The sequence below is a fragment of the Pieris rapae genome, chromosome 12, assembly GCF_905147795.1.
Source record: "Pieris rapae chromosome 12, ilPieRapa1.1, whole genome shotgun sequence".
In the NCBI taxonomy this organism is placed as follows: domain Eukaryota; kingdom Metazoa; phylum Arthropoda; class Insecta; order Lepidoptera; family Pieridae; genus Pieris; species Pieris rapae.
In genome coordinates, this window is record NC_059520.1 from 9,937,711 (window position 1) to 9,962,378 (window position 24,668).

At 40.8% G+C, this 24,668-nt stretch overlaps 1 non-coding gene across 1 annotated transcript; it reads left to right on the top strand.

Annotated features, from left to right (window-relative positions):
• The first annotated feature begins 21,120 nt into the window (after positions 1 to 21,120).
• On the top strand, positions 21,121 to 21,193 carry Trnar-ucg. The gene has a single exon. It is a non-coding gene; the product is annotated as a tRNA-Arg (tRNA).
• Positions 21,194 to 24,668: the final 3,475 nt, after the last annotated feature.

Consider the following 24,668-nt stretch of genomic DNA (forward strand, 5'->3'; position numbering starts at 1 on the left):
CTTAGATTCGCAAGAACCTCGTTTTACACTTTCGTGTATAGCACGCCTTACAGTAGCCCCCATACTCATTGAAATATGCAAGTTGATAGATATCACTGGCAGGGTAGTGATTTTGTAAGAAAACAATCGCAACCATTGTGGGGCAAAATACGTTGAAATAACATAAACAATTGTGCGGGCCCTCTTGTGTAGGTGAGTTTATACAGGATGTTAAATTTACATTGGATCATTACATTCATAAGAATTCTTTTTGCGGTGCAGTTATATTGACAATTTTTATAGAAAAGAGTGCACGCTGCCGAACGTACATGTGGTTTTAATTTTGTCCTTTTCAGACGTTTACAATTCGCTCTGGTTGGAACTGAACAAAAACGACATATACATTTATTTCCAACCCACATATATTTACAATAATATTCTTAACCTACATAATAATAATATATAACCATTAATTTACGGTTATTTATTTACACTATTCATTTATAGAGAAACAAATAACATCATAAATAATAAGGGATGCCTTAACGGTCATCCAGGCAACACTAGTAAGGAAAAAACAATAAAATAAACTAAAAATCAAAGCTCTCACGGATTGCGATACAATTCAGAAGAATAAGCTTTTTGTGTTCTAGATACGAGATGGTGTATAAATTAATAATTATAATTAATAATTACTGTTAAAATAGAACAGCATGTATAATAAACACCTTCTCCCCTATCAATGCGCATTATTATGACAAAACGAGGCAAAATAAATACGAGCGTCGGATGCAGGATTGTTTTTACTGCAAACACAATCAATACTAATAAATACACCACGGTGCGTATGACTGCATGACAAAGGATTAATTTTATATGCCTTTTTAGAGTTATCTCACTCTATCTATGGTGATGTCATTGTATTAAGAATCCGAACCCTAGAGAATGTAAAGCTTTGCCAAAATATTCATATTTTGTTTTAATTATATCTATTTAATTAGCCAACAGTTTGCCCCATATCTAAACATACCTATGTTTACACTTAAAAGACTCAAAGTCCGGGGTCAGCGAAAGGACTTTGCTCCAACCGAATCTCTGCAGCCGAACCACTGCAGAGAAGAATGCGCCTGTATATTAATCCAGTATGTACCTACGATGTACTCTGCCCCGGAGACCACAAAAAGTCTTATGTGCGCTTGACATAATCTAGAAGTGAAGGTGTTATTGTCCAAATTCTAGAATAATTAACAAAAAACTAATTATTAACTTGTATAGAGTATTGCTTATACGTTTCGCCTGATAGAGAGTTAATTGTCTTGTATGAATCAATAAAATATCGTCATTCATTGGTACTTCTTTAATTCAATTCACATGAAAATATGAAAAATTAAGTGTTGGCCTGAGATAGTAGGTTCGATTTCCGACTGTGCAGCAATGGACTTCCTATACACGCGTTTAACGCGTTCGCTCGAACGGTGGTGGAAATTGAGGAATGGCTTGGTCAATGCATCAACACATTGTTGCGAAGCCTGGCATCAGAAATTAGACATGATGATCGCCAACCTTCGCAAGGAGATCGCACTATAAATAAGAATGTGAATGAAAAATCCCAAGAAATCAACGGCGTATGTCAGGCTTAGGAGGCTCATCACCTACTTGCCTAATAGATTGACAAATGGTCATGAAACAGAGACAGAAATCTGAGGCCCATGCCTAAAAAGGTTGTAGTGCCACTGTTTTAAATAATATATATTAATTTTTAATAATAACAAATACATTGTAGCACACGTACAAAATTGCACTCCTTGCTTTTGATGTCAAACATGTCTCCAATGTAGACTTCTGAAGCAATTAGGTCGAACTGTCATTATATTTAATAATCAAATTATCATATCGCTGCAAAGCCTTCATTCCTAGCACGTGTTGGTTCACATTTTATGAAAACTGCAATTATGTTGTACGACTATCAGTTACGTAGAAACATAATACTACAACATATGTAACATAGTCTGTTTACATGTGTAAACAATAATTTGTTATAATTGCTTATATCTGTAGCTATGTTCATAGTGTATCTAAAATATAAGTAGATATAATTGAAATAGAAATTGTATACAATAATTAAATTAACTTTTATAAACAACGAGGTGTTGAGCTAGCCACATTTGTTACTAACTTTTAGTACTTCACTTAGAAAGTGTACAGTAAAATACATAAAAAATGAGATAATCATTCCTGACGTTATTTATATTGTTGTACATATTAGTTCTAGTAGTCAATACTAGCTACTAAGCAAGCCAACCCGAGGCGACTACCGGAAATCTGCAGACCTATGCAATCATACTTTTATTGTGTTAAACACACTTGACCCCACGTTAAAGAAACAAAACGGTGACCGCCGTCCACCATGTCACAGTGACATTTGACACGTCAGCTGTCAAATGTCAGACGGCACGTGCCGCCGCGTGTGTTCTCAAATGAGTTTAAACTGTAATCGCGGTTGTGACAGCCATCTTTCAAACATTGTGGTTACGGATGTGAAGTTAAGGGCGAATGTTATTTTGAAATTGCATTTATAATATTTAAAACCACATCATATGCTTTTATTATAAACTTATACTGTTGTACTAACACTAGGCAGGCATTTGGAAGTTTCTCTTATTTTTTTTTTAATTCTGTGTCCTGCTCAATTAGTGATTCACATATAATCAAACTTTATTATTGTTTTACATATATCATGATTAAATGAATGTGGCCACGAATATTTCAGTTTATGACGTAATGAATATAAAATCTGTTTAGATAGAAACATGAATCTAGTCTATTTAAATACATAAACAACAGACCAATCCAGTGAGTAATAGGGAAAAATAGAAACAAAAAAAATTGAATTAGAATTATAAAAATTCATTAGAATCTCGTGTAAAATAACTGTTAAACATTAACAATGTCAAACTAAGAAGAAGAAAAGCATCAAAAATACCAAAGTATACTAACTACGAGGACATTACGAAATGATCTATGACACTTGTTTCGTTTTCTTTGAACTCAAACAGAAAAATACGTAGGTAACAAAATAACTAAATCAAAGTCAAAACTTCACAAAACAGACGCTAATAAATTATTAAACGTCGGAAAACTTCAAATTTCGCCTGGAAGTCAGTCCGAGTTTTGGAAAAACACATATTTTACTGTCAACAAGGGGATGTTTATATGAAAAACACCTATTGTATTCACCCCCAAGGAGTTTAGCCCCTCTAAGATTATACCCTCGGTAATATTGATTACTTATTGTCTGATCGACGTTTCTTTTGTCATTGAAAAGTTGGATTTAAAATGACGTTTATTTTTAAATTGTAATGACGTGACGTTGACGTATCTTGGTAAATATCAATTGGATCCTTTCATATCTTACCTCTATGGAGGTACATCTGACAGATTTCAAGAATTTAGTTTGTAAGGTACATTTGACTTGTATTTTATTACTGCTAAAATAAATGCATTGCTTCGAAAACTTAAAATATTATTTGACTTACTTTGTCAATGTTTTTGTTATTGAAAGTAAAGACAAAAGGAATTCTGGGCTGTTATTAGAGTCGAAATATCGCATAATATTATTTTCATCCCTATTAATAGATATAAAGCAGGTTTGGCCTAGTGGCATTAACGAGTGACTCACATTACTGAAGTCGTAGGTTCGATCCCCGGCTATACACCAATAGACTATTTTTTATGTGTGGTGGGGAAAAACATCCTGAAGTAACCGGCATTCCGTAGACAAAAAGTAGATGGCGTGTCTCAGCCTGCAGGCACAGAAGGCGGATCACCTATTTGCCTATTAAATTGACAAATGATCATGAAATTATACTTAGATCAGAAATCTGAAACTAGACTAAAAGACGTAGTAGCGCCACTTATATTTTTTTATTATGTATGAATATGAATTCTTGTGTCAATTTAACATAGTACATTGGAATTAATTATATCGTATGTACCTTATATTTATTTTTGTAATTCCCTTCGAAGCAAATAAAAATCATACATCATTAAATAGGGAAATTCGGATTCAAATAAGACGAGAGGATATTACCTACATTTTCCATTATACGTGAGCACAGTGTTCACAAAATCCCCGTATTGTGCTCATACACGTACAGTATACACATATAGAAAACAGCCATTCTTGTTACATATTCCTATTTGATATACGATGTATGCTCACAGATGTTTACTACTAGATGTGACAATTGTATAATGTTCACTTTTTATTATCTTAATTTGCTGTTTCTGATTTTTTATGTGGCAAACTGAAGCTAGGTATATTCAACATTTATATATATGTATACCTTCTATCTATTATAAGTTTTTTATAAATAAATAATAAATTAAAAAAAAATATCTTCTTACCATAAAGGTATAATTAATGTAACAACGTGTGTCTGTTATTTGACTTGGAACGAACTGCATATATTAAAAAAAACACTTAACTATTATATGTCACTTACATAACTCACTAGATGACGCTAGGTGTACTACTTACTACTACTATTATTTTTATATAACAATAACCTCTAACGCATAAGTACATACGTTTTTTATACAAGCAAGTGTGTTTAGTTTAGAAACTACAGAACAGATTGAGACGTTTAAGAAACCTCTTCATGAATAACCCTATTTTCTTCAGCGCATCCAGCATTATTTATCAACGTTTAGCTATAGAGAGAATGTGACAGTTTGAAAACGTATCTGTAATGGTCGTATTGTGTATTGTATTAACTACTGTTTGTTTTGTTATAGTAATGTCTGCAAGATTCATTTCAGATTAAGCTTCATATTTGATAAGCTTTTCATTTCTACAATTGTGTTTAATTTTATAACAATTGATACTTTCGTTTCTTTGTAAATTTTTAGGTATTGACAAGAATGTCATCATTCTGTTCCCGTCACATGGGCGATTTTGGTGTTAAGTAGTAAAAAACATCGTGTCTACACAATGTTCTCTTCACCATCCTAACAAGTCTTTATTCCGCAAATTGAACCAAATACTTATGTCTCCTTTTCTCTTCTTCTCATTTTAAGATGCTACAGCCATTGTTCCGTCAATAACAATTACAAAGAAGAATCATAATAAATTTATAAATGTTATATTTGTATTTCTTTATCTACATTATTATAATTAATTGGATAAATTTCTATGTATGTGTTTCGTTAGTGAGCCTTTTTAAAATAAATCATTCATTTCATTCATTCATTCATTTGACCGCATAACGTCAGGGTAGAGAAACGGCTATCACCTTGGACTAAACATTATAACTTAATTTTTTTATTTTTTCACATTAACAAACCTACATGTTGACGATGGCGTTCATTAGGCATTAGATCAAATTAATCTTACAGTCTAACACTAGCTTAGTCTATTAAAGGTTGTAGTTATTACAATCTAAATGTAATTAACGTAATAAAAAAGCAGCCATTTGTAGTTGTAAGTTGAAAGAGAAGTCTTAGCTAAATTATCGTATTATCCAATAATGTCTTAGTGAAAAGACAATTTATATTAAATAATACAATTAAAATAAAGGTACGTAATATATTTCTGTCTACAGTATAATTGTGAACTAATCTAAAATCAAAAAGTTTCTTTAGCTGAGATTGAAAAAAATGCAATTTACAATCACTTGAATATTATTTTGATCGAGACTAAATGTGGTTGAACAAGGTGGCAAACATAATAAAACGCGATTTACCTTACTTCCGCAGTCAATTAAATATTTCAAACGCCTCTAAATTACGATTTTAATACATGAATAAATTAACACCGAAGCCTCACTCGAAAATGTAATTATTATGTTAATCTCAAGTTAATAGTTTCATTTCATTTTATTGAATAGATTAATAAAATGAATTTCATTAAATGATTGTATAATAAATTTGTAATTGGCTACTTTCATTACAGACACAATTATATGAACTTCTTCGAAAGCTGGTTGTGTGTATATCAAAAAGAACACAGGTGTATTACCAACACTATGAGGAACCAGCTGCCCACTGTAGTATTTCCGAATCAATTCCACTTAGGGTCCTTCAAGAGAAGAGCTTACCAATTCATAAAAAAGCTGGCAACGCACTCGCGAGCCCTCTGGCATTGAGAGTATCCATGGACGGCAGTATAACTGAACATCAGATCCTTCCCGTTTGGCCCCTATTATATAAAAAAAATATTCATATGGTACTAAAAGCCTTTTTCGTGGACTTACTTCTCTTGCGGGAGTGGAGGGAGACAATGGCCGTCAAACAAAGCCCGTGAGACGTATTAATTAAATTTAAAATCTCTCTCGCGATCATTATAACTATTATTCCATGTGTTTCAGTAAATGAGTAGACTCTGAAAAGCTTCAGATCCATTTGTATTTTTAAAATCCTCTCAGCGTTTCTGAATAGTAATTATAAATAAAGAATGGGTTTTGCATTGCGTGAAATTTAAATAGCGTTTTGTTTTATTGTATTTTGAACTCCTCGTGGTATCGTCGGCCATAGTTGAAAAATATTCTTCGTGATTTTAATAATATGTTTCATATTTATTAACGAGGAAGTTTAGGCTTGGCCACAAATGTTCTCCTTAAGTACCTGGGAAGTCTCAGGCTTAAATACAGTTTACAATACATTATACATTCAAATTTTAAGGTATTAATATGATATCTTTCACGATATGACGAAAAAACACCTTTTTTATATAACAGGGGGCAAACGGGCAGGATAATCACATTATGTTTTGTCCATGGACACACATTGCCCACATGTCAACGCCAGAATTGCACGGGTAGAATGAAGAAGAAGTATGGAAATATAGTACGTAAGAAACATGTTTAATAATAACAAATGAGCAGTACCATTTCAAGTAAGAACGCAGGACTGAATTAATCAGTGTCTGACTGGCATACCTAGACCTGTTCTGAAAGCACGAAGTTAAGTTGAACAATTTGATTGACAGTCGAGTAGATGCATAATGTGTTTTTCGAATCAAGCATGATTTTCTAAAATGACTTAAGAAAAATATAAATTTCCAAACGTGCCGTCCTTTTTTTAAAAATAAGTCGTCATCCACTAATAGCTAAGTAGGTAGTAAAGAGCTCGATCATCCCAACAAAATTCCTCATTTAAATACAACAGTATCCTATAAAAACTAAACTGCCTCAAAAATATGGCGGTGTTATAAAGAGCATTGACAAAAACCTGTGCCTAATCATTGGGTTACAAAATAGCACCTGTTCATTTATTATCGCAACCTAAAAAATGTTGAATGAAGAGGAAGTTATAAAAACTTTTTTCTTAACACTGGCCGGTTGCTTTTTAATTCATTGACACTGAAATATTGGTATTTCGAATTAGGTTTTGATAGGCGATTTGGCGGGAACGTTGTGAAATCTGACACTAGTATTGTTAACATTATTTATATATTTCTATGTTCTTGTGATGTGATACCAGTACTTTTGAGTTTAATTGATGTTTAGACAATTAATTAATTATGATATGTAACAATAAAACAATACTCCCAAATATGATGAAGCTTCTTTAACGGATACAAATGCGAAGGAAGGTTTCAAGAGCTTTACAGAAATTTGTTCTCGTTTCTATTTCAAAATGTTTCTTTAAAGATACAAGAGACTAAAATATCTTAAAGATGGTCTTCATTTTCATTTGTCTTTACATAAAATATCGTTTTCAAATGGGAATTTGGCTGCTTCGTAAACTCAAAGAAGACGTAACAATCTTACCTTTTCAGACGTCGTCAATATTGTACGTCATTTTATGCCTGTAGCCTAAGCTCCTACAATACATTTAGTTCAGTTCAATCCTGCGTTCAGGATACTGATCTGGCTACGATGAGTGCGTCTACAATGTTTGGTTATGCAGGTGTAGACTGTATCTCTGGTAAGGCGTGTGCTGGGAAGCCCGAACAGCATGCTGGCGGTAACAGCTGGAACGCTGATGGACCTAGAGACTTTTTAATTTTAGTTAAAACTAGCTGACCTGGCGAACTTTGTTCCGCCTTAATGGCAATAAATAAGCAGTTTGGGTTTTTTTATTGGAAAAAATACAAAAAAATTAAATACCTACATTAATCATTCATTATTATTTCTGTATTTTAGTACATAGGTTGCTCTTCACTTAAGTACCTTGTGATACACATTTTTTCAGTTTTTGTTTTATTATCAGGCGCAAAAACAAACAACGCTGATGGTCTTCCGACCCGTGAACATGCCACGTATAATTGACCATGGGAAAAACATGAATGTTCTAGATTTAAACCACAAACTTTTAAGGATTGGCCTTGTGATTTGTTGATGGTCATGGCAAATGCAAGACGTATCGGAAATTGAAGTCTTTTAAATTCAAACGGCATATCGGTTGGGATCATCGGGATCCTCGGAATAAGAACTTCCTCACCTTTGAATTTTCCTATCATTATCGTAGCGTAAATTACATTGTTCTTCAATTTTCTAACCACCAAACGCATACCATTATGTAGTTCAGGTCATCTACATCTTTATTCTTTTTCTTCTTTTTTATCAGTAAGCAATGTAACTCTCATGTTTGTTGTCAGCTGCAGTTTCGTCACATAGCGCCATAGATTTGACGATTTGAGGCAAGCGTTTATTTCGTCGACAGCCGTAGATCTTGGAATTACTGGCAGTATTTGGCGGAAATCGCCAGACAGTAAAATCATTGCTCCTCCAAAACATCTCGATTCATTGCGTAAATCTTTTAATGTTCGGTTAAGTGCTTCCAATGCACGTTTATGCGCCATTGTGCATTCGTCCCAGATGATGATTTTCGATGCCGCTAAAACTTTGGCCATTGCTGAGTGTTTTGCAATATGACACGTTGGTTCTCCAATAGTTTGAAGATTTAACGGTAATTTTAATTCTGAATGAGCCGTACGGCATCCTTCTAACAATGTGGCTGCTATTTCAGAAGAAGCAACTGCAACCGCTATGTTGGATCTCGCCCGAACAGTTGCTAAAACTAATGACATCAGGAATGTCTTGCCAGTTCCACCAAGGGCATCTAGGAAATATAAACCACCATTTTCATCATCGTTTGCCTTCATTAAAGTATCATAAACTTCCTTTTGTTGGTATTTCAACAGGGGTACATTCGTTTGAACTACTAAATCTAATTCCTGGTGATCATATTCACGTTCCCGTTCCAATACTCGATTAAATGCGTCATACGACAACAACAACAAATAGAAACATTCATCATTCTTTGGATGAACTGTATACATACGACAATACCGAGTTTTATAGTTCTCTTCACTGTTTATACGAATGGGCAATAGCACTATCATTATAATTAAATTGTAAAAATAATTAAACGTATTTATTTAATAGAAATATTTTGAATATTGATTTCTTACAAATATCAAATTGTCATATATACGTCATTACATAGCTGTCATTATACGTCAATTACATAGCTATCATTTGCGTTTTATTATTCCAAGTCTGATTCTTATTTGTTATACCACTTTTTATAGTAACTGACGTTTCATGTCAAGTCCCACGGGAACGCTGTCGAACGGGATAAAAAGTATCCTATGTCCGTCTCCTGGCTCTAAGCTACCTCCATACCAATTTTCACTCAAATCTGTTCTTTCGTTCTTGAGTTATAAGTGGTGTAACTAACACGACTTTCTTTTATATATATAGATTATATAACAATTAGGAAAATATTAGAACAAAATAATAACTATATGGCTGTCTGATTGAAATAATAAATTATTATCAAACTAAATTCTAAGTTTCACTGAGTACGATGTCGCCCAACCTTTCCGAAAATACAATTTAAAAACAATGTAGAATCGAGTATCGTGCCCGAACTAGAACAAACCAATTAATTAAAAAGCAAATCGAACCGTCTCGAGTTTAATTATTCGCGGAGGCTGCCGCTGACGGTTCCCTACAATAAAACTTCCTAGAATTGTATAATTGGCACGCTATTTCCATTTAATTGGCTCTATTCTGCGGGAAGGCTTCCAATCCAAGTTTTCGGTGACAATGGCTTTTCTAAATAACTACCTGGAGCTGGGAGTGGACAAGTTGGTTTAGTTGTCTATTGTTTTGAAGAAGTTTTTCATATCCGTAATGCTTAAACCATTCGCTATAAATTGCACTCCTTTCAATCATTCTTTTTCATGTCTTTCTGTTCAATTTTGTTTACACTACAATGGCAAAAGACAGAATACTTTAAATTAAATGAATAATGATGCACAGAAGGTTGACTTGTCTATTAGAAATGTTTATTGAAATCTCGGAATTTGATCGAATCAGTATAAATCCCAACCAAAAAATACAGAAATAATGTATCAAGACGCACAAATATTTATTTTATAAATTTCTAAATATATCGCACGTATTCTTAGCAACTAATATTTTATATAGCTTAATTTTAAATAGTTTTAAAACGATGTACCTACCTACATTACTAACCTCGAATTTTTCACTAAGTCTTTGAGAAATAAAGTAGGTACATATCTTTGAACCGAACAGACACAGAAATTTGAGGCTTAGATCTAAAAGACAGTAGTGCCTTGATATATATGTATTAGCAAGTAGGTCTCGAATAATGGTACTAACGTCTAGTCGGGTCAAGTTCTTATTAAGAAATTGTTATAACAGATTTAAAAGTAGCAATAAACACACAATAGCGTGTGGGATAGGACGAGACAATGTTATCGATCCGGCGTCCCTTGCGATCGGATATTCTATAGAGGTAGGTTCATATGTCTGACGAGATTACTTGGCTCACGAAAGGAATTTAAACATATATGAATCTTTTGTATATCTCATGTACGATTGTATAGATGTCATATTTAAGTCTAGATAGATAGTCGTGTTTACGAATGCCTAAAGATTTTTTTAGTGTGCGCTGTGAAAAAGGGAAGGATGGCCATTAGGCTTTTTTTAACATTAGTTAACTGATATGGACACTGCTCTCTCGGGAGTGCGTTGCCGTTGAGTGCTCTTTTCTTGATGGGCCCTTAGAATTGGTTCCAGAATACTTCGGTGGACAGCTGCCACTAACCACCTCAATGTGGAGGAGGTTAGTGGCAAAAAGTGCCTTAAAATACTCAGATGTGGAACAACGGACATTGAGGTTATAGGTACGGGTGGAAGGCCGTATTTTGTCTCGACGTCCGGACAATTACAATTAGGAGAAAACCAGCAAGAACATTTCTTAAATTATATAGCAAAATTAAATAAAAAAAAGTTATTCATACACACATAGGCATGGTGCTTAAACGTTACCTTCAATGTAAACTCTTTACTACAAGGTCTGTCAATACATTTAATAAATTCCCAAGAAAAGCTTGCCAAGGCTTATAATTTTTTTTGAAATCACATAAAACCGGACAGAGTTTCTAAACTTTAGTACAAACGACCATATTTAGGTGAACCAAATTAGTTTTATGTTATGTTACTGAAGAAACAACATATTAAAATGTGTTCATTCAATCAAACCAAACATATCCTTTAAATGTATAATAAATCGTTTTTAATGAAATAAAGGATATAACCAATTGAATACTTTCGCTACTCTGGCGGCACGCACTTTTTCTAAGTCCCTCGTTTAGAAAAAAGTGCTTCTCAAGCCGCTATATATCGTAAGCCAATCGCAGGCGTTCGAGATGAAACAAAGCGGTCTTTTGTTGTGGGTGGGGCCCATTGTCCCGTACAATGGGAAGACAGGAGACGCCTTTTGTTGGCATTGTGTGGGGCGATTTATGTTATATCTATATGCGCGCTGAAAACGATTCTGCCTAAGCGATGTGATTGGTGTTTTTCGGTGAAATCCGTGTCTTATGTACTGATATATTCAGTTGAATTTTATACTGTGAAAATTGTTTATATAATAAATGTGTTTTAATGTTTTTACATGCTTTTGTAAAATTTACTTACTTCAATTTTTCTTTAATAAAGTATTTGTGTGTAGTAATCAAAACTCAAACAAAAAGTGGATATTATAAATTGACCAGCGCTCTTATTCTGTAAATTCTATTAGCGATACCGATAGCGAAGATGTTCTCAATAATTATAAATACAAAAACGTCGGGATTGCTATCGCTATAGGTATTGAAAGTAACAGAACAAGCCAATAGGTAGGTATGCAATTCCGAGCAGTGTTGGCCAAGTGGCTACAGCGTGCGACTCTCATCCTTGAGGTTGTAGGTTTGATCCCCAGGTGTCCACAAAAAGACTTTCTTTGTATGTGAAAGAAAACATCTTGACAAAACCGGCTTGCCTTAGACCCGACATCGGCGTTAAGGCATAGGAGGCTGATAATCTATTGCCTATTAGATTTAAAAATGATCCTTAAACAGATACAGAAATATGAGGCCCAGACCGAAAAAGGTTATAGCGATACTAAGTTACTTATTTATAAGACAAGATTTTTATTCGAATTATAATATCTTGTTTCTACGTACAAAATATATTTCACATAAAGTACCTAGAGCCATACCTAATTTGAACAACCTTGTTCAAAAATGTGTAAATAATAATTTAATATAATTGACTAGAAGCGACTCACAATTCCAAATTAGATCTTAAATAAGACATAAATCATGCCTATTCTAACATAATAAATATATATTCTAAACCTATTACATTGTACGAAAACGAATAATCATCATTATTTTAGAGCAATGGGTTTGTCAACCGTCTGTGTATAAATAAACTGAAATAGGTACATGGTAAATAGGTATATAAATAAAATACTTTCATTACAACTGTGTTATAATACTTATTAAGTTATATGAAAATAAAAGTAAAAAAGCATTGCCTCCCTCCTTCGATTATGTATATATTATATTTATTTTATTTTTATTTTACATTTGCAGAAACAGAAAACAGATTGATTAAATACACACAGTTATTACACACTAAAGAACATTTTAAACTCAGAAGTCCAATCAGAAGTACCTACACAGCATTCTAGTGGCATTCAGTGGTGGTTTACTAAATATTAACCATTACATACAGTAGGTATACAATATACATATTGTGTACCTGATGAGAAAGTTATTCAGGTTGCAAGACTTCACCGCTTATAATCTTTTTAAATTCATAAATACTATTATGAAAAATATCAACGTAAGAACCCACATACTATATACTTACACATTCTAGCTACCCGGCCATTATTATTTGTGGGTATCATAAATAGTTGTGTGATTCGCATAGAACCTTGATGTCAAGTTTATCCAAATGATATTGTTTATGATATGTCTCCTCGATTTTTACTTGACTTTTTGCAACGTTTTACAACGTTTTAGGTGTAGACATGTTTTCATTTCCGTATCAACTAAGCCAATGCTCTTAAACTGTGTTTAGTAGTATATATTACTTGTAAGGTATTAAACCAATAGTTAGACGGAAGTAGGTACACCCATGGCCACAGAAAACCGCACTCGAAAATGGCAAAATTGCACAGTGCCAGCCGAAGGGGCAAACATTCAGTGGAGTGTTCCGTACAAATTGGCACTCGACTCGACAACTTAGGCCGGTGACTTGTCGCCTAATGATTTTGCCTTTATATTTCGAGTTTAACGATAAATAACAATAAAACATTAGGCTAACTGTATGCTTAGAAAATCTGTTGAGTATTTATTGTCAATAGGTATGGTAAATTTGTGGAATCACGGCTCCACAATAAAACAGTTCTATTTTTTTTATATTTATCCCAATAAAACTCTTTTGTTACAACTTATCTAATTTAACCGATTTCTGTATGGATAACTATTTCTAAGCAAGATAATTAAGGTGTATATTAACCTAGACATATTATTTTTATTTAAACAATAAAAAAATACATATGTAAGTACATATTTGTCAATATAAAAGAAAAAAACCGAATTTAATTTGGGAACAATAATATTACAATTGAGACTTACCATGAATTCTATTATCTACTAGATAACTAGTTTAACATAAACCAACCTTAAAATATAAAAACTAAAACATAGTATTAAAAGGAAGATACTGGCAGCGTTAACCCTATAAATAGCTAGACTAATATCTAGATTATCTTGTACGTCAAAATAACGTATTAACAATGCAGCTAACGCTATCTATCGAGTTGTTATATAACTAAAATCTTAAATAAGTATAGCTCACTGGGTCGCCGTCCGGCTGTCTAACGCAACGCACGTGTCGATTGCGCGCATTCGGACCCGATTTTATTTTTATTAACTATCCCGGTTTTTGTTGAAAAGCACGTAATAGTTGCCCTGAGGTGCAGTCACAAACCAGCTGAAGCTACTATTTGGTGACGCCCGCTCACCGCCTATCCTGTAACCCTTTGGGATTCGGGAAAAGCGGTGGAGCGCGCAATGTACCGGTAGTTTCGGGTCGTGCGTGACAGCCTCCTGGCTTCAGTTAAGTTATTTTTATTTTTATAACATGAAGCGCACTCCGCAGATCGGCGATGATAAGCAGCCGCCCCGCCCGCAGCGCCCACGCTCCTATGCCAGTCGAGCGAGGCCACCTGCGGATGCTGAGGCAGCCGCCGCCACAACCGGACCATCATTCCAAGTGCGCGACACAGCGCACAGCTCGCCCGCAGCGAAGCAGCAAGCTGCGTCAAGCTTGTACAGCTTTGCGGAGCCAGCTTCGCAGCAGACGAGCCGCAGCCGATCCCTAGAAGTCCCCAGGGACCGTCATCCGTCGCATCAAAAACGTGACCTAACTCCAGCGGCTAGGATTAAGAAAACGGTACGCATAGCCCTCCCTCACCGCACCCCGCAAGTTTCCGTCACTACGTCGGCCGTGACGTCATCAAACGGAGCGGCGATATCGCGGCGTGCCACCGACGTTACGCCGGCCGAGACCGCATTCCTGAGCGTTGAGTCATCGCCTCGCGCCACCGATAGCGTCATACAATCCGACCCGCCCGCCCCGCGGGCCCCGCAACAAATTGTGTCTACTGTGACGTCATTTGTACATTCCGAGACATCGCCGCATGTCACCGAGACGCGGGCCGTGTGCCAACGCCGCGCGTCCGTAACAAATAGTGAGTGTTCTGGTATTGACGAGCTGTTGCGAATGCTCGATCGCGACCCGGGTACTAGTGCCGCGTCTTCGCCGCGGACGGCATTCGAGTCAGACTTGATCTTTTTGGCTCAGTCAGCCGCATGCTCGTTCGCGTCGCGCGGGATGCTGCGCGCTATGGCCCGGTACGCAAAATCGCGTGAAGAAGCGCTACGCAACAGCGGCATATTAGAGTCGCCGCTCACCGAAGCCGAGCAGCGGGAGTTGGCGCTGATCCGCGACGAGTGTCGCTTCCCAGCGCGCACCCCTGCCACCCCTGTACGCCGCCCGTTTTCAGCCGTTGACCCCGGCTCGGAAGGTGAGTCTGTGGCAAAGCGCCCATGTGCGGTGGCACCCACAGCAGCTACTCCAGGTTCCACTGGGGACCCTCGGCTGGCGCCAGGTCGCCGCCTTGACCTGGGACCTCCAGTCCAGCCGCCACCTATAACTGTTCCGCCACCCGCCGCCCCTTTGGCTGGCAGGGCGGGGAACGCCAACGCACCCCCTGGTGCCACCGGTGCCTCACCTGGACCTGCTGCTCCCGTTGCTCCTGCTGACGACGACGCCGCCCCTGCGCTGGTGGCGCCCTCCTCATACGCAGCGATGGTGACCGCACCTACGGTCCACGCACAGCCCCCCAGGGCCCCTGTGGCCCCGAAGAAGCCATCATATCCGCCCATTGTGATCGAGTTCCTCCCCAATTATGTACATCATTTGGGGAGGATCAGCCAACTGCTTGGACGTTCCGCCAACACCAGGGCATACGGTAAGGGCTACCGTATATCTCCCGAAACAGCTGACGAGTACCGGGTGGTCCAGCGCTACCTCACAGACCTGGAGAAGGAGGACCGCCGGGTCTCTTGGTTCTCATACTCCCTTCCAGCGGAGCAGGACCTCAAGGTGGCGATCCGGGGAATACCTGTCACCACCGACCCCGAGGAACTGGCCCAGGCGCTACGAGCCCTTGGATACGAGCCCTTGGATACGAGCCTGAGTACATACGCCCAATTCGTGCCAGAAAAGGTCGACCAGGGTGCATTTTTCTCGCCGTCCTGCGGCGAACACCTGACATCACCCCTGCCATTTACAGCATAACCGAGCTGCTGTACATGACAGGAGTAACGATTGAAGCCTGGCGCGGGAAGCAGGGCCCTGCACAGTATCATCGTTGCCAATCGTTTAGGCACTCTTCGGTTAATTGTCATCGACGAATGGCGTGCGTTCGATGCGCAGGGGAGCATCGCGCGGCGGACTGCACGAGACCGAGGGACGTGCCGGCGACTTGCGCCAACTGCGGGGGCCCACACCCCGCCTGTCATTCGTCTTGCCCGGTCCGCAAGGAGGAGGAACAAAACCGGCGCGCGGGCACATTTGCCCGAACTGCGCCCTCTCGCTCCTTGCGCCAACGCCACGAGCAACCACAAAAAGAAACTTCTCAGCAGACCACGGGTGCGACATCAGCGGCCGCTCCCTCGACGTCTGGCGTCGCCCCTACAGGCGAAGCGGACGACTTCATCACCGTGCGGCACCGCACAAGACGTGGTGGCCGCAGACGAGGTCGTGCTCCACCCTCGCTTGCCGCTCAGGAGGCAAGCCGCGCTGCCGCGCTCCATGCAGTCACCACCGACGTCGCCAACCGCGCTGCCACCGCAGCCAATACACCCACACCAGCCCATGAACGCGCTGCCACTGCACCACCTCGCACAGCTCCATCTTCGCGCTCGCGCACCAGGTCCCGCGCGCGCCGGCCACAAATGGAGGAGGCGCTGTCGGCGATCGCCAATATCCTCCAGGCTGTACAAGCCGGGGACAACCCAGCCGCGCTCTTCAGGAGAGCGGCATCGGCCTTCAAGGGCCCAACCCGAGGTCGCAGTCGACGATGATGGGGGGCCTCCGGCTCCTACACTGGAATGCGCGTGGCCTCGCGGGTAAGGTCACATATCTAAAACATGTACTTAGCTCACAGGACATCGACATCGCCCTAGTCAGCGAGACGCACCTAGCCGCCACAGCTAGACTCCGCATGCCGGGTTACGAAGTCTACCGCCAGCACCGTGTCGACGCCCGTGGTTACGCCTACCGTGGCCTGGCGGTCATGGTGAGACGCCGGATACCACACAGATTGCTGCCAGATGTGGCGGTAACCGAATGCGATGCCCTCGGCGTGGAGCTACAACTCGCAGGTCGCCCCACTGGATTCTTCGCGGTCTACGCGCCACCCAACAATCGGTACACCACAACAGATCTCCAAGAGCTCCTTGCTGCCGCCCATCCCTGCGTCATAGCTGGGGATTGGAACGCGAAGCACCCGGCGTGGAACTCGAGAACTTCAAACCCGAGGGGTAGGCGCCTGCTGCACGACGCCGAGACGCTGGACTTTTCAGTGTCCGGCCCAGACGTGCCGACACACTACCCCGATCAAGCCAGCCACAGAGAGGACACCATTGACATCGTGGTCCACCAGGGACTGACGTGCCAGATGACGCAGGATGTGATCGTCGACGAGTTCCGGTCCGATCACCTTCCCGTGGTTGTCACTCTGGTGAACTCCTCACCGAACATGATGCTTCATACACCGCTTCGCCGGAAGTGCATTGACTGGAGGGTCTTCGAGCGAGCCCTAAATGACGCACCCCAGCCGCGCCCACCCGTCACCCCAGCGGCTATTAACGAACTTGCTGCATCCTTTACCACACTGTTACAGAGTGCATTGGACGCAGCTACCACCGAGCGTCCTCTACCAGCCACGTACAAACAGTTGCCGCCCCGTTTGCTGGCGCTCATCCGCCGCAAACGCGCCCTACGTCGACGCTGGCAACAGACCCGCTGTCCGCGCATGCGTGCAGAACTGCACGCCTTCGCCGATCGGGTCAAGGCTGCACTTAACGACCACGCCTCCGAGTCGTGGGACCGCGGCCTTGATGAGGCCAGCACGGATTGGGTACGGCTGCACCGCCTTTGCAGGCGCCTCAGTGGCACAGCCGACCCCATCCGCCCCTTGCGACACCCGGACGGCACACTGCGCTACGACGCCGAGGGCCGCGCCGAGCTGTTCGCGGACCACCTTCAACACCAGTTCTCCCCTAACCCTGCGGAGGACCCAGCCCGGGCGCTAGAGGTCGAGACCGCCGTCGCCGAGCAGCTGGGCGCCCCTCCACCGGCAGACGAAGAGGTGCTGTTCTTCTCGCCGAGCGCCGTCAAGAAACAAGCAGCGCGGCTCAAGCTCAGGAAGGCCCCCGGCCCAGACGGTATCACAAACGCAGCACTGCGTCACCTGCCCCACCGTGCGGTGGTGACGCTTATGCGTCTCTTCAATGCGATCCTCCGGACCGCACACTTCCCCGAAGCCTGGAAGGAGGCAAAAGTTATCATGTTGCCCAAGAAGGGCAAAAGCGTCTTCGACCCGGCGAGTTATCGCCCTATCTCATTACTCGCCACGCAATCCAAGCTGTTCGAGGCCATGTTGCTGCCGACAATCAGGCGACACTTTACTCCGAGGCCCGAACAGTTTGGATTCAGAAGTGAACATTCCACCACCCTCCAGCTGTCGAGAGTGCTGCACGACATCACCGCCGCTCTTAATAAGAAAGAGGCGGCGGCTGCAGTATTTCTCGACATGGAGAAAGCCTTTGACCGGGTCTGGCACGCGGGACTTGTGCACAGGCTCCTCGCTTCCGACATCCCGCGGCGCGTGGTGGCAATCATCCGCTCCTTCCTTCTCGACCGGCGGTTCCACGTCTCCGTCGAGGGGGTGAAGTCGAGCTGCCGGCCGATCACCGCGGGTGTCCCCCAGGGCAGCTGCTTGTCACCGAGCCTCTACTCTATTTATACCGATGATGTTCCAGTCGCAGCGGGGTGTGCGGTGTCACTGTTTGCGGACGACACCGCCTACATCGCAACGGCATTCAACGCGCGCTACGCAGGCGTCAAGCTGCAGAGGTCGCTGGATGCCCTTCCCGCCTGGTTGGCTGAGCGGCGCCTGACCGCAAATGCCGCCAAGACCCAGGCCATAGTCTTTGGCCGGCGACATCTCCCGCCACCGCTCCAGCTACAAGGGGTCGAGATCCAGTGGCGCCCCAAAGCAACCTACCTAGGCGTCACATTGGACCGAGGCCTCACAATGCGCCACCACATCGCTGCAGCCACGGGCCGCGCAAAGGCGGTTGCCGTGAAACTACGCCCTGTGCTGCAGTCATCGCTGCCTATAAAGCGCAAACTGGCGCTCTACAAGCAATACCTCAGACCGCACCTTACGTACGCGGCGCCCGCGTGGTATGCGCTTGCGGCCGAGTCGCACCGACGTCGGTTGCGGGCCGTGCAGAGTACCACACTGCGGCGTATAGTCGACGCGCCGCGCTACGTAAGGAATTCCACCATTCAACGAGACCTCAAACAGGAGAGCCTGGATGACTTTATCAGCGCGCTGGCGAGACGCATGTTCGAGCGTGCGGACGCCTCCGGCTTCCAGCACCTCCAGAATCTCGCCCCGCTCCACACCAGGCCTCCCGACCACCGCCGATCCTTCCCGCGCGAGCTAGTGCGCGCGGAGGACTCTGATGACTGAAGAAGTCCCTACGCATTCTCCACCCCGCTGACACACAACAACATTGCAGCCAACACGCTACATAGCAACTAAAAGACCCAGGGCCGCTCCAGGCCCGCCACAACGACCACCCCGCCCTTGAGCGGGGCGCGAAACTGATACCCCCCGCAAGCCCACGGGCGTAACGGGGCTCCCGGCGCCACCCACGGGTGCCGCGCGGAAGACAGCAATAGTAATAGCTCACTGCTGCGTATCGTCGACGCGCCGCGCTACGTAAGGAATTCCACGATCCAACGAGACCTCAAACAGGAGAGCCTGGATGTCTTCATCAGCGCGCTGGCGAGACGCATGTTTGAGCGTGCGGACGCCTCCGGCTTCCAACACCTCCAGAATCTCGCCCCGCTCCACACCAGGCCGACCACCGCCCAGGCCGAGCTGCGCGCGGAGGACTCTGATGCCTCAAGTTCCACACACAGCTAATTCTATCAAATGGATTGGGACTCTACCGCCGCCAAATCGGCTGGCACAAAAGACTTCGTCCGCACGTCTCTTGCTGGGCTTCCCTCGGGTCAACCGGGGGTCTCACCCGGTGTGGTATGACTGCGAATCCGGTGCTCGCCCTACTGTTGGTGGAGCTGGGGAGCCTCCCCAGCACAAAAACTAGTGCTGCGAGAGCGAAGACGCTTGACAGCTCCTACGCCCAGGGCCGCTCCAGGCCCGCCACAACGACCGCCATTGAGCGGGGCGCGAAACTGACACCCCCGCAAGCCCACGTGCGTATAGGGGCTCCGGGCGCCATCCACGGGTGCAGCGCGGAAGACAGCAGACTAAGACGCGACTAAAGCGACATCTAAAGTATAATACGTAAACTACTAGGATATCCATATTAGTCTTGGATATTTTAACGTTCTATTGCTAGTTCCAACCTGTGCCACTAGATGGCGCTTAAGTAAAATAAAATTATTTCATTTATAATTTTTATCTCTTAATTATTACTTAATCACAATGTTATATAATTGTATGTATTATTTAAACCTAGTTAGAAACTTAAAAAATCAGTATGAAGTTTTAATGATAAAGAAATTTATAGAAAACCTGCCACCTAGTCAGAAAACTTAAAAACTTAAAGCTTTGTAAGAGCAAATATCAAATACTGGTATACCTTTCACAATATTTTCATAGATGTCTCTTTATTTGTACGGACTGTTACTATGTTACAATACTTATAGGCATGATATTGTATTTATATTTTAACTAAAACATTAACAAGATAAAGTGCTAAATTTCGAACAACAGGAAATTGTGAGAGGAATACTGTATCATGTAGACTGAAATCATTTTTGTAATCAATCTAGTAGTTTTAGAATTTATTCGTTGCAAACACTCGAAATACAAGCGTCTAAGTAAGCGTCCAAGTCTAATTTAGTTTTTTGAATTCTATAAAAAGGTCTTACAATCATCAATGCTGACAATATATATATATACAATATTTTCAATAATCTTACCAGCGACCGTGTGGCCTAATGGATAAGGCGTCGGACTTCGGATCCGAAGATTGCAGGTTCGAGTCCTGTCACGGTCGAGAATTATCATTTTTTGGATTGTTTTAATGTAGGTATTATTAAAACTTATTTTCATAATTTATTCTTTTTTAAATACTGTTCGTTAATTCATGTAAATGTGTTTGTGTTATAATCCACTTTTTTATTATTTTAGTTTCACGTACGTACATCTGCACATTTATTTATTATAATATTCATTCTTCTTCCTTCGGGTTGCCTAACGCTGGCTGCTTAATTAATAACACCACACGTAATCTACTTGCTTTAAATTGTGACGCATATATTGTTAATTTTGTCTAACTTAGTTTTTGGTACCAGAGATCATTATAAAAGTCTAATTTTAGTCGCAGCTTTAAAATTCATCTATTATTATTTTATTAGCTGGTGAATGAGAAAATAAATGTTATGTCTGTCTGTCAAATTAATTATACGCTTCTATCATTCAACAACAAAACTAGTATGAATCGTAGAAGTAGCGAGTCATTTAAGAACAAATCTTTGCATCCATCAATATTTCTTCGAATTTACCGACTTACTAAAATAACCAACATACTATTCTCTCAAAGTCTTTAAGTCAATATGAATGTAGGCATACCTACGTTTACTTATTTGAGTACAACTCAAAAAAAATAAAAATGAAAGACGGAATCAAATAGGCAAAATTATATCAGTGAACACTTTATTGGGCATTTTTCCATCAGAGTGTAATATGCTTGACCTGGTCCACCCGGGCATACCCGGGTCCACCCAGCCCGGATATGAGCGCCTTTTGACTGAACACACGGTTCAGCGGACCGCGAGCCTCTACTAGCCTTCGGTATTACGAGATTAACTACTGACAATGTTCCCTTTTTATTCAAACGTTATTGATACGAAATACAAAAAGGTAGGTATTACAGGCAAACAAGAAATTAATGTCATGTACATAAATAACAATGCAACACATATTTGACGTAAACATCCCAACCCTAAAGAGAAAATAACTTAAACAAACTAGAATAAGAAATACAAATGTGCAATTTAAACATTTTAATAAAAAAATTATGTACATTAATATAAATTTGCAATTGCCACTACTGGTTAAGGAACAACATTGGCTGTAGCATCTTGAGTCTGAAGACATGGACAATGTCAGTAAATGGCTGCTTCGCATGTACTAAGAGCGTCTTTTGCTGCAGAAAGAGATCTGTTTATAGGAGTTCAATGCCCGAACGTATAAAAGGACTGATGTGTTTCTCGTGTTCCTCTTTAGGAGGAAGCACTTAAAACATTTAGTAAATTAACCAAGTTATGCATTATTACATTTAATAAATGTTAGTAAATTTTCCATGCTACGTAAAATTTTGTAAACATTGATAATGTCGAATAAATGATTAAACAGTAAGAATTTCACAATGAATATTTAAATCAAATGTAATTTGCCACGTTATAATAGAAGGATGAAGCGTGAACGCCGATATGGGGCTTCAGAGAGTGCTTAAGTTGAATTAATTCCGGGCTCCTTTATTGGTCCGCGGTCGGATTATACCACAAGCATATTCTATGCTAATTTAAATCATACATCTTATATTAATAGAAGAAACAGTAATTTGTAATAAACATATATTTTCTATGGGGTGAGCAACCCAAGTGTTCTCCATGAATTTGGTTTCTATGTAGGTACATAGAGCATTTTTGCGGTGGCCGGCGGACGCTTTGAGTTGCGCTTACTGAATGCTGTCTCCGGCACTAACGTTATATCTTCGCAGAGTGATTTTATAGTGGTGATATTCTGTATCTTAGTATTTAATAATATATATGAACGTATTGTAACAGTTCAAAATGGCTCTGCCAGCAATGATCTCGCAACTGACAAAGCGACTTCTAAGCTTAAAAAGAACCAATCTCAAAACAATAGTAGGGACAATTCCGGGCCATTGTCTCCTTAATAAACATCTTTTTGTTCTAAGTGCGACAGATAGCAGATGTACAGGGGCTGTTTCATGTTGAAGTATAAGATCATACAAATTTCACCTTAGTTTAGATGTATGAACGTTTCATATCTCTCAATCGAGTATGGAGTGAGCGTATTCGTGAACAGCTATAGATCAGCCGTTTGATGTAGGTAAGGGTCAAGACTTCACTCTATGACTTGTGAACGTCAAAAACATATTGGATTTTATATATGCGATTCGTTATAAGTGGTAGATTCCCTAAGATATGGCGGTTTCGCAATTACAAAAGCAATCGCTATATACGGACATAATAAACATTTTCATTGGAGCTCAACCAGGCTTTGGACGTATGTCTCCAGGGCTGAAAACTAAATTCTAAATTGCTTCAAGTGTGCGATAATTGTCAATGTTTTGTTTGTGCTTCTAATTATTAACTTAAATATATATGTAACTTAACTAATGTTTGGTTACATAACTCACAACAGATAACCTAACAAAAGCCTAAAACCTGAATAACACGATATACAAAATATTTGAAAAATCTTTATGAAGTTAATACAATAACCATGTACCTGGACACGAATGGAATATTGCGCTAAGGGTAACGAACAGCGGTTATGCCCTAATATTATAAGTCGGGCACGTCTCGGCAAAAATTCAGAATTCTCAGATCAACACAGATCTCGCTAAAATCATCGAGGCGAAAAAACATACTGCGCGTATGCGCTGCAAGATTTTGGGTATCAGCGGATTAGTTTTATTTATTTATTTTTAACAAAATAACTTACCATTACTCCAATGTGCTTAATAACATATTGCTTACAATTATTTAATTTAATAACTTAATTATAAAAAAAAAATATATAGTGAGTTATATGAATTATATGAAACTGGTACTGAAGGCAAATGCCAAAAATACCATGGACTGCCAAGCTCACTAAAACATCGATCCTGACCTAACCTCATAACCTAAATCAGGTGAGCCTCCTGCCCTGTTCTATATAAAAAAAACCTTGCACATGGACTCGCATGTCTGCCATATGCCTACAACGAATTCTATCTTATTTTTGCAATGCGCAGAGACGATGAAAACTTGTAGAAACTGGTCGAGGCTGGTAAACGCAGAAGGCAAAATATCAGTTGGTCGTTTACCAACCAGATCAACCGATCAAATGAAAGATTCATCGTTCTCGAGACTGTATACTATCATAACAGAGGCGCTGAACGGAAACCGGTGAAAACAGATGGTCCGCTCCAGATGTGTTCTTGCTGATCACAACGTTCAGCCATGAGCTACTCAAGTGGAATACAGTACTCCTGCTAAGACTTTTAAGCTTTTGACTTAGACCATAAGTCGTTATTCAGATCACGTGCGTAGAGGTATCCCGGTCAAAAGTTAACTCGTGCGATGCGTTCCGTAGAGTCCTGACAAACATCCCTTTGAGAAATCATGGATTTTTTACTTTCACCGTCTCTAGGGCGATTGAGGGTATAAAACTAGGTGTGAATGCTAATGAAAAACATGTGGTCACCAAATTATCAACTGAAACCTTTCACTTTC